At 46.9% G+C, this 12,401-nt stretch overlaps 1 protein-coding gene across 3 annotated transcripts in view; it reads right to left on the bottom strand.

Annotated features, from left to right (window-relative positions):
* LOC133357308 (uncharacterized) overlaps nt 1-12,401 on the bottom strand; it is a 261,278-nt gene that overhangs the window by 177,060 nt on the left and 71,817 nt on the right. The gene's annotated exons all lie outside the window — the stretch shown is intronic.

Genomic DNA, 12,401 nt, shown 5'->3' with positions numbered 1-12,401 from the left:
CGCTTAAGCAAACAGAGTGATGGTTATGTAAACACACCCGGTGGTAACGCCAAGCCTGGAAATATTCTGTCAGTGATGGATGGATTTTATTAGCGCATTTTTTTTTTTACCCATCTCTCTCTCTTCCTCCTCCTCTCTTCACAGCGGAGTAATTCATTATCATTTTAAGCGGCGTTTGTTATCCAGCCGCAGAGGCGCAGACACACTTCACCTAGCGCCCATCTGCCTAATCATTGCAGATGGTTTCTCTCCCTGGACACCCCCCCCCTCCCCAGCTGACGTCGACGGCAAGTGCCGGTGGCTTTGTGTGTGCAGCCACTGTGGTGCCTCTCTCTGGCTCTCTCTCTCTCCGCGTGAGTAGCAGAGTGAGAAAGCAGCTGGAGGGACAGTTACAACCGCAGGAAGCGATGTGAATGCGCCGCTCTGTCCCTATTGCCATTCTCTTCAGCAACACACCGCCCACCCCTTCCCCCGGCAAAATTCCAATCCCGGCATCCCCATCATCCTGATTCACAGGTAAATGTGGAACGAACACAAAGACAAAGGTCCCCTCAATATAGCCTTGGCCAGGCCATTGGGGCAAGTGTTGTCGGCGAGCACCTGTTGAGGAGACCTGCACAAAACACAATGAGGTTGGAGAGCCAGCGACACGCCTGGCTGGACTTTGTCTGCCCAATGCCTGATGCTTACGCACCAATCCAGGTAACTTATCGGAGGCTGAGTGGACCGAGGGGAGCCCCCAGGACCGGTTCAGATATTCATCGCTGTTGTTGGCTGTGAGTGGGAATTGAACTCGGGTCGCCAGTTTCGTAGGGCGGTGCACTTAACCACTACACTACCGTGTTTTGTCTCTCTCTCGCTCTCAAATGTAGCAATCTTTGGAAGAACGTAATCAACCAGGTGGGGTGTTGACTGTTGTGTGGGCCGACTCTCTGTGTTGTATTGCATTGTATTTCCAAATTTACTATGTTTGTTTTCTCATTCATTCGTACCTGATGATGGTTGCTTGTGTTGCAATCGAAGCGTCGTATTTTGTTATTATTATTCAATTTAATTTCTTTCGACGTGACTTTCCCGAAACATGACTGTTTCCCATGACGCAACCCTTTCTGCTTGTGTAACAAAGGCACGCACGAACACACGAGCAAACACAGGCAAACAACTACAACAATCCCCCGTGTAGCCTGTAACAGACTGTTGGGGCGAGTGCTGTTCGCAAACACCTATGAAGGCCGGCACGGCACACGAGGGGGTGGGTGGCCAGCACCACGCCCGGCCGCCTTTGTCTCCCTCGTGGCGATGTTTACACACGACACAATATACTTATTTGAGGCTGAGTATACCTAAGAGAGGCCCAGGACCGGTTTAGATAATCGTCGCTGGTGTTGGCCGTGAGCTGGATTCGAACCCGGGTCGCCGGGTTCGTAACGCAGTGCGTGCGCTAACTGCTGCACCACCGCTCCTCACACACGCACTCACAGAAACACAGACGTGCAACAATGCTTTCAAATTCGCAAAATGCGTTTCTGCCAGACATTAGGCAAATGACCACCGATGCATCGCAGCAGCACCACCAATTAAAGGGTGGCGGGAAGCTTTATAAGCGATTATAAATTCTGCGTCAACTCATGCGATAATAATCCAAAAGGCTTCCATCCAGATGTGACGTTCGTGGGCTGTGTGCGAAGTTTGTGTGCGCGTGGGAACATGATTACCTCGTTATTAGCTAGGGGATACGTTTCGTGTTTTCGTTACATCGTTTGCTGCTGTAACGTTCTGGCTCGCCCCTACTGGACACCTGTGCAGAAGAGCTTCACAGCTCATCGGATTCCTCCAGCATGGACGAATCATCACCATTCTGAAATTTGAATACGAAACGTACCGACGAACAAACCGGGGGGGGGGAAGAGATGAAAATCAGCCGCATCCAAGCGGGAGACGTGTGGAGAAAGGGGGCTTCTGGCCTATTAAATAACCCCATGATCGGCAGTCAAGGCTGGAAATGTTTCTTTGAATAGCAAATATCCCGCACAGAGCCGCGCGCGGCGCACCCTCGTTGCCGCAAATCTTGCGCAGCCAATTATCCACGTGCGTAGGCGATTTTATACAAAGCAAGTGAATCAAAATTCCATTTTTATTCACGGGGCTACTGGGGCAGCACTGAAGTTGATTATCAACAGACTCGTTCCCGTGAAAATGTAATTGCTCTTTCCCCAGCTGCTTTCGGACATTCTTATAACTCATGCTAATAAGGTTTCTTAGCGATAAGCCATGTACTGCGCTAAATATCTCTATTTGTTCTGCGCGGCCCGACTGAAATTTCTGAAATATTTTTCATAGTTTTTTCTCTCCCTATCTTCGCACTGTTAATGCACACACAGAAAACACTTTAATGCCTTAATTGTGTTGTTGTTGTTGCAGCTTGCGTTAGCTTTAACTGCGCAACCGCGGGTCTAGACACGGGCGGAGAGAATTTGCAACGTGCATACTAATCAATACGGTACGCGACGCCAAAATGCTGCTGAGAAAGTTACTGCGCCGTGGCGTCTTGCGGCGCGTTTCTCCGCATTTGCGAGTTGGTGGAAACATTTGAACGGGCAGAAGATGCCGATCATGGGCAGTGATGATCTCAACCCATAACGCTTCCCCTCTCGCGAACGGAGAGATCAACTCAGAGGCGTAAGAAGTGGAAGGCGGCCACGTGAGTTGGTGCCAACAATCCCCGAGCTCTGTGGCCCCTTCTATATAGTAGAACCCCTCTTAACGACGGTAATTGGTTCCACGAAACTGGTCGTTACGTGATTTGGTCGTTAAGCGAGGACAGGCCGTATTCACTACTCAACGCAACCTATTTTGACACCTTTTTTAATGTTTATCAATGATCTATTTATCCGTCAAAACACTAATTGTCTTCCTGACTTTCGTGTCTTTATTCGCAAGCACTTTGGGAGACGTAATTATTGATTTCATTATAGTTGTAAGTCAAAATACACCAAGAATTCAAAAGAGATGTTGCCACACTGAATGTAAACCGTGCCCAAACGCTCATGAATGGACATCGCTGATTGGCCGTGGCTTGGTCAGACCACTTTGGAGCTTGCTGATTGGCCGAAATTGGCGGTCGCGTGCTCGTCCGAAGCCCGTCGGTAGCATGGGAATGGTCGGTAAGCGAACACATGGGCTCTATAGAGGAACTACACTATACACTACACTACTATACACTACACTATACACTACTATAGACTACACTAATATACACCACTATTATACACCACTATTATACACTACACTACTAGACACTACACATTGGGCTCTATAGAGGGTCGACTATAAAGGATTAGTCGTTAACAGGAGTGGTCGTTAAGAGGAGTTCTACTCTACACTACTATACACTACACTATACACTACACATTGGGCTCTATTGAGGACCGTCGTTAAGCGATTAGTCGTTAACAGGGGTGGTCGTTAAGAGGGGTTCTAGTGTACAAAAAATAATTCTCAGCCAATTGATGAGTGCATCTTGTACACGATGGAGTGAATTGGAGCACCTGGAGAAAACTCGCACATGCGAGGGGGCAACACTCTATCCCATCGAGATGGAATAGTTTGTGTCCACATTCGCTGTGCCGCCTTCTCCTGGCAACGCAGCGCACGGCATCCATCAACCATCGCTGCCTCCACAGTGCTGGATTACAGGCCACGTGCATAGCCACCGCCGCCCGGCAAAAAAAAAGATTTGCCGTAGGTCCCATCGTCGTGTACCGGTGAAATTACACGACGCAAGGTTAGCAGGCGCTGCCGCGACACCCAATAAGCTCGAGTTTAACGCGTGTCCAATTCACAAAAAGGGTTGTGGCGGGCCTGTTGCACAGTCTATGTTTTTTTTTTACTACAGAATCGTAATTATCAGGAATTATTTTGCAACTGTATTGCGTTTTTTTTTTGTTGCCTCAGAAACAAGGTGATTAAAACTACACTTTGATTTCAGATGATCCGGTGTGTCTAACTGATGTGCATTAGTCACAGTGGTTGGTTAACTGCAGAATTATACAGTATAATGTAATTACCCCGTCTTTGTAAATGTTCTCTGCTGAGGAGGTAATAACAGGGCCCTTAACCCTCTCACCCGCAATTCCCTAAATACATGGATTTAATAAATCATCGCTAGTGGATTAGCGCCGGTTACCATTACAAGAAAAGCCCAAAGCTACGAGAAACAGAACAATTCATTGCCTTGGACCTCGGTGATAATGATCGGAGCGTAAAGAAGCCTTGATTTTACTTCATTGCCCCAATATCGGGCCCGCTATGGGCTGGCTCTATTATTTAAAACAAGGGGAATTTCATTAAATTATTATTTATTCAGCAATAAGCACCGCTTTAAGGGAGACAATATCACAGGCGATGTGACATTTCGAGGGGGTTAATGAGGGTGAGCCGTACGGGCATTCCGTCTCGACTCTGCGTCGCGCATTGCAATTTAAATTCTCCGAGCGGGCGGCCAAGTCTCGGCCCTCGCCGGCCGTGTGATCGCACGCCGCCGCCGAAGGAAGGACCTCCCCGCTAAAGCCCCTCCAGAGGGTTCATATTCTTAGGTTTTTTCGGTAAAGTCACGTAGGTAAAACATTAAAATTAATAAAAGTAAAATAAAATAAAAATCACGACGTTTCGGAGGCAACACAAGCTTCCGTCTTCAGGTGGAACCGTCACAGCCACGACAGCTGTATCAAGTAAATGAGAGATTTCAGGAGCTACCACTCCGTATATATAATGGTTGGAGAGGGGGGGGGGGAAGGGCCAAGTAAAGCACACTTTTTATTCATATGGTAAGGTGAGGCTTAAGACTAAGAATAGACTGCATAACAAAGGTTGAGCCTTTGTTATGGAGAGGTACGGGGTACGGTTTCTGACTCAACCTGTGACAAGGAGACAACCATTAAACATGGTAAACCTGTAATAGTCTGTCAAATAAGATTGGCCAACTCCAAAGGGTGTTTTGGCCTCCTCGGCCACGCTGACTTAGGACGGTCTTGGAACGGGTGAAAGTACCCACGGCTCCACCCACCACCTGCACGGGCACTGAGGATCGGCTGACCGTGGCCGGACCCCATTTACGGAGCGGTGACAAGGCCCGAGTGGGTAGGTTTTTGCGGTTCGAACCTCGCGGATGCCCCGGTCAACACCGCGGGTGCATTGCCAAACCGTACAAATATGCTCAAGATTTGGCTCGCAGCTTGGTAACGTCACTCAACGGCGAATCAAACTGTCTGGCAGGCAGCATCGTGAGAGAAACTAAACTAAAGCTAAACTAACTATATTTTGCCACTGGTAAAGGAGGTCTCAGTGTAAATGCTTACCTCGAGCTCTCAATACTCTGATAGTGCGCTGTCTTTGAGTTGTACGCCTTTTGGCGTCATCTGGTCCATCACCAATGGAGACTAGGCTCTAAGAAAAGCTGTCTCGGGTGTGGATCAATCAACTTCAAGGACAGTGCATATCATTATTATCATCAGAGTTGTTTATTTTTGTTTGCATTTTGACTGCTTGTGTTGTGGTTATTGCAAACATGATGCCTTGTATAAAGGTGTCAGTTTTTGTACCAATTGAAAGGGTAAAAACCTACTACTAAACTATGTTATGAACCAGGTAAAGCCCACCTGAGCAATGAGCCCTTTATCGGAGGTGACAAGGCCATCTCTGAAGTGGCTCATATCATCGTCACAAGTGGGAATTTATAGAAGCAGCCAAATAATCAAAACGCGTGCTTACTAAATGTGGAGGGCAAAATCGCAGGACCCGGGGAACAATCCATGCGACCACCACATGGAGAGAACACGCAAACTCAAGATACACAGGCATAAGGGTCGGGATAAAACCCACGACCTCCTGCAGACCAGAGGTCGCAAACGGGTTTTGATTCCTTACCCGTACCCGTAACCCGGCCGCACCAGGGTCGCAAACGGGTACCCGTACCCGTATCCTACCCGATACCCGGCTACCCGTACCCGGCCGGGTATCGGGTAGGGTACGGGTACCTGATTGCGACCTCTGGGATGAAGCCATGTTGCAGGCGCGGTTGGGTTGATTCTATGAACTTGAATTGTGAGAAGAGACAAGACGTTGGGAAATGAGTGACAAACAGTTACTCACCAGTGACTCACGGCCTACATGTACCCGTACCCGGCCGCACCAGGGTCGCAATCGGGTACCCGGGTATCGGGTATCGGGTACCCGGTTGCGACCTCTGCTGCAGACCATGCGAGGGCGATGACATCTCTGAGCTGCGGGCGATTGATGCCCTGTGTTGACGTCATGTGAGGGCAGAGCAGATGGAAGACTTTTTTTCAAATGAGTTTACGTTTAAGATCCGAAACGACCGTGGATTACAAGCCCGACGGTTGTGAACACGGGTCTCAGTGGCGAGGCCGCTGCGCAGGACTGCACAATGATCACCGCACAGCCCTCCTCCCCTCAGCCATTCCACAGCACATTAAGGATGCGATGTTCTGTGCATCGCCATCTGCTGCTGTTTTGTAATGAGAAAGATAATCGCATGCTTTCCTGACTTACTTAATCTTTCTAGATTGTTTTTTTTCTTTCCCCTACTTATTTATTGCAGCTTTTGTTTCAAAGCTTCTCTTTTTTTTTCTAATCATGTAATTTTTCTCCCTCCCACCTCAGAATTTTCGTACCCTTTCAAGCACGGACCAGCGAGGGGTTTTCAGGGCAGTGGCAGGAAGATTGAAATTGTGCAGTGTCTGGGTTGTCACTATTCAACTACGAGCCTGCGCTTGATGAATGCAGACCGACGCGGTGTGATATTCAAAGAGTGCCTTTGCCCTGAAGCAATGGGCACAGTAAAGTCGACGGGTGGCTAAATTTGGCCGCAGCGGAGAGCATTTCTGGGAGAGAGAAAAAAAAAAAGATTCAAGTTCACTCACATGCGGGCGGCACAGTTGAATTGAATGTGTCCTCTTGTAAAAATGAAAGTATCAATGGGAATTATGTTAACGCAGTGGAATGCTCACGGAGTCTCAATCATCGTTTCCATCTGAGAGGATCGCGGAGAAAACCGCCACCACACTATACTGCCATCTGCTGGTCACCTAACTGCCCGGGGGACTACGACACCTGGCAAGCCCCGGCGGTCACTCGACTATGAACTATTTTTAATTTTAGCAGGTAATTCCCACTGAGCTACGTAGCTCTTTTTCAGAAGTGACCTGGCCACAAATGGTAGCTCAAAGCAGTGGCTTATCGCGTGGAAAATGACAGCAGCCAAATACTCAAAACATGTACAGCAGCCCACAAACGATCGCTGAAACGACGTGGTTTATGATCATGCGCAAATGCATAGCAGCCAAATACGTGTAACGCATGTTCATTCTAAATGTGGAGGGAAACATCGGAGGACCCGAAGAGAAATTCACACGACCACGGGCAGAACATCCCATACTCCAAATTTACAGGCGTCAGGATCGAACCCACGACGTCCTGTATACCAGGCAAGGTAGTTAACATCTCACCACTGTGGTACCCATGAACAAAATAGATAAAGGAGCCATTATGTCTCTCTTCACATATCCGCTTCTCCATGTACAAAAACAAAGGAATTTCCGACATAACCCATTGGCCCAATGGCCTTCTGGGAGTGCAATTTGCTACGAGAGCATAATCCTATAATAATAATAATAGCAAGGCTCAAGCCTGCTTAGCTTTGGAGATTCTAAGAGATCAGACGCACATGCGTTTAGGGTGATTTGGTCAGAGGCAATATCAGACTAAGTATTGACTTGATACTGTGCCCATTACTGGCACAGACTTTGACTGGTGATGAGTGGTTACATATCCCTGTGATATGAAGTCAATATGAATTAAATAATTACAGATATTTACTCGTAAGTGAACACACCGAGAAGACAAAAGCATACGAAATAACAACTTGCTTTGGCGTTCTAATTTTTGTATGTTGTATTACTCACCAATAAACATGCATTCAATCAAATACAACCTACCAAAGAAAGGCCACTGGATAATATTCAATCTTGATTTGAAGCTTTCGTGACTGCAGGAATCCAAACTCTTTGATTCATTCGGTAAAGTCACGTAGGTAGAAAATAAAATTTACCGAAATGGGAATAACATTTTATTTTATAAAATTCCATTTGATTAAATTTTATGTTATTTTATACCTACATGACTTTACCGAAAGCACCAAAGAGTATGGATAATATTCGTTAGGAAAACTAATAGGCCGATGGACTACAAGATATGTTTTATTTATATATGGAGACAGGGAACAGAGTTTTACTTACATATGCAATTGCCGAAATGGAAATCTGTCTTTGAAACATTTTTTGTTATCCATAAGAGATTTTTGGGTTTGATCGCATAAATATATAAATGTGTCGTTAAACCCACCGCTACCCGACACAGCCAATTATTAAGGTTTGTCACGTAAACAGAACGTGCCAATTCGTTACGAGTACAGCACACTGGTGTGTTGGAGAGTAAACCCACAACATTGACAATTCGAGGACAACGTTTCGCCAATAATTACAATCACAATCATCAGGCGACAGCCAGATTTGTAGAGATATCCTCCTCCTATTTCGGTCTTAAATAGAGGGATAAATGCGATGTCGTCGCGAAAGCCGACGTGTACATTTTTTCTCACATTGGGTTCAACAATATAAAAATATTTTTAATTGGTATGATGTATAACAACAACAACAACATTCGGCGACATGAAGTCATTTTAAGTGGAGATTAAAAAAAAACATCCATCACTTACGACGAGCACCAGAGCATAGCGAGGACACACGATCCTTATAGATTTATTTTCCATGCTAATGGCGGGTTGGGGCGTGCAAGATGTTTGAACACAAAAAGCAACGGTGCGCGTCAATATTGCGACGCGACTAATTGCTGCGGAGGTGGGGTTACCTTTGCTCACTCGCCCCTGAACAAAGAAGAACGCAACTTGAACACGCAGCGCGTGCCTCGAAGGGCGAGCTTGTGAGGTGGTCACGTGGCTTACGAGTTGAGAGCGGCTCTAAAGCTGCCACTGCTGAGATTCTGATTTCAAATCCAGGCAGCCGCAACCCAATTGTACGTGCCAACGTGTGTGGTGAACTTCTTTCGCACCGTACGTAGCCAGCCGTGCTAATCGGAGGTGCGGTGGGAAGGATAACAAGCTAAACACACAAAGAGCCGTTCTAAAGCAATGAGTTTTCAATCCAGACTGAGTAAGTGGTCTCACAGCCCGGCCATGAATGGCTGCTCATAAACCCAACATTAAATGACATCCGTTTTTTTTTCCACACCTAAATTGGCTTAATTTCCGTTACGGACACAAAAACGCATTAATTCTAGATTTGAAGCATCTTTGACTCTCACGTGATCAACATTTCTCTCCATTGCAAGCTAAAGGAAGAACAAAGTCACCAGTAGTTCTGTGATACATGCTTCTACGGCAACCGCTCTCCAACGCCGGGTGCTGCACCGCTGTGCGAGAGTTCGGAATGGACGCTTCATCTCGTGGCGGGATTCCGAATGCACAATTGGAATACAATATAAGAAAACTGCCCTCACCATAAAAAACACACATTTTCTGCCAGCTATACATGTGGCATCCATCCATCCATCCACCCATCTGTTTGTCTGTCTTTTAAAATAAAACGTTAAGGACCGTACTGGCACTGGTGTACAAGCACTTTGCTGTAAAATGTTATTTCCAGCTATAATCTGCCGCCTGCTCTCTCTGCTCTAGAGGGCCGTAGCTTAAAACAATAGTGACATTGCAGACAGATAAAATGTTCATTTATGACCAGGTGAGGACCCATTGAGACTGACAAAGATGCTGCAAGTCTCATTTACAAGAGAGACCCAGGGTTCCAAACCAGAAAATTGGGTACAACTGCTAAACATCAATCATGTAACATCATATGTAACATGCCATTTCTCGATTTAAATTCGTTTTTTTTACAATAGTCAGCTCAAAAGTAAACGTGTCTCCCTACTCAAAGTGTGGAGCTACGTCCAATTCCACTGAGAGCCCTGAGTTTACGGTGTCTAATTCCACATTCAGTCTTTACTTATGAAGTATTGGAATTGACGGCAGGAACTTCTTGACGGGTAACACACTTTTATTAAATCTTTACGTTCACCATACAACGTGTGGTCTCCTTTCTTCCGACTACACACTCCACTTAACTCGTGTAGACTCTATGGTTCTGACTACACCCAATACACTTGACTCGTGTAGACCCTATGCCTCTGGATACACACAATACACTTGACTCGTGTAGACCTTATGCCTCTGGCTACACACAATACATTCGGCTCGTGTAGACTCTATGCCTATGGCTACACACACTACACTCGCCTCTGGGTTACACAGAGTCCCGGTCCCGTTAGGACAGCGGGACTAGGTACCGCAGGGCCCTAGGTCTTCATCCCCGTCTTCATTCTTCGCTGGTTACATACTGCCCTTACGCCTGTGTGCATCCCCTTTTATAGCCCCTGCTCACGAGAGACGGAGCTGATCCGGACGTCGACGTGAGCATCGTTCCCTAGTGAACCAATCACGACGCACTCTCTCTACGATCCGTTTTCCCAGCGCGTGTTAACACTCCTCTCCCAATCACACCGCGCTGCCACCCGATCACTCCCTCTCAGCGCGTCACGGGCCCACAGCCAATCAGTACCCCGTAACCCACGACCCCGCGCTGACCCCTGATCCGCCACCGTCAGCGCGCGTCACCACCTACACAGCCAATCATTACGCGCTGGCATACGATCCCTAATCCCAGCGCGTATCACCTCTACACTTATACCGGAGGAATCTGATGAGCTATCAAGCTCTTTTCACAGTTGCCCAGTAGTTGGTGGAGGGGAGCATCTCAGTAGTACAACTTATGCAGAGCAGCAGCAATGTGGTAAAGTTGTTCCCGTCTGGGTAATCCCACCTCTTCCACGACGTTTGGCCAGTGTGCAAGAGCAGGCCACAGTACCACCTTGATAGGGTCTCGGAGCTCCCTCGAGTGGAGGCCCTTCCACCAGTAGTAGCATGAGCAAAAATTGCAGGGCTGCACCTTTGCCATCATTACCTTTCATATTCTTAGGTTTTTTCGGTAAAGTCACGTAGGTAAAAAAATAAAAATTAATAAAAGTAAAATAAAAATAAAATAAAATCACGACGTTTCGGAGGCAACACAAGCTTCCGTCTTCAGGAGGAACCGTCGCAGCACGATAGCTGATAACACAAGACGGAAGTTTGTGTTGCCTCCGAAACGTCGTGATTTTTATTTTATTTTTATTTTACTTTTATTAATTTTAATTTTTTACCTACGTGACTTTACCGAAAAAACCTAAGAATATGAATCCTTGCAGTCACGAAAGCTTTAAATCTAGAATCATTACCTTTGCCACCTTTGCCTTTTAACTGATTACATTTCCTTATTTACCAAGATGATGGCCCGATAATATAATTAATCTAAATAGGAGACCCAGGCGTTCCCTTGTGAAAGAAGAGTACGTGCCAATGAGGCAATTCACGTGCGATTGACAGTTTAAATTCCCACACCTTCCCAGTTTTCCTGAAGAAAATTATCATCTGTTTTTTTTCTTTCAGCAATACATACATTTTCTTTAAAAAAAGTGTTTAGGACTTTAAAAAAAATTATACTAAGAATCCATTCGGGAAATCTTTCCACGTGATAAGCCACATCGTTGGGTTATAACTTGTGCCCGGGTTGCTTCTATATAGCTCAGTGGGCCTTAACTGGTAAAATTAAATGTAAAAAATTAAGTTTAAATCAAGTTCAGGTTCGTTGCGCTGCATGCTAACCACCACATTACCGAGATACATACCGTATGTGCGGACACACAAACACAAAGATCCCCCGTGTAGCCTTAACAGAATATCGGGACAATTGCTGTTAGCGAGTAGCACCTCTGAAGGCTGGCACGGCACAAGAGGAGGTGGGTGGCCAGCACCACGCCCGGCCGCCTTTGTCTCCCTAGTGGCGATGTATACACAATGCGCCAGGTACTAGTTTGAGGCTGAGTCGATCTAGGGGAGGCCCCAGGACCGGTTCAGATAATTGTCACTGGTGTTGGTAGCCGTGAGCGGGAATCAAACTCAGGATCACCGGATTCGCAGCGCAGCGCGCTAACTGCTGCCCCACCACTCCCCGCACACATGCTTAGACCCACACAACAGCCGCCGTTCACCACTAAGTGGCGGTGACGTCGCAACGGCGCTCGTGCCAGGTTATGTGCACGTTAAGGTAACGTGAAGTGTCGAACGCCCGCTGGCAGGAGGTCACGAGACAGACCCAGGTGGCGCCATGGGTTGACCGAGACGACTGGCCAACGCACCCCACCTGTGCCCTCTA

This window comes from Lethenteron reissneri, chromosome 7, assembly GCF_015708825.2.
Source record: "Lethenteron reissneri isolate LAM-NWPU_2019-01 chromosome 7, ASM1570882v1, whole genome shotgun sequence".
Classification (NCBI taxonomy): Eukaryota; Metazoa; Chordata; class Hyperoartia; order Petromyzontiformes; family Petromyzontidae; genus Lethenteron; species Lethenteron reissneri.
This window is presented reverse-complemented; position numbering and strand designations above follow the sequence as displayed.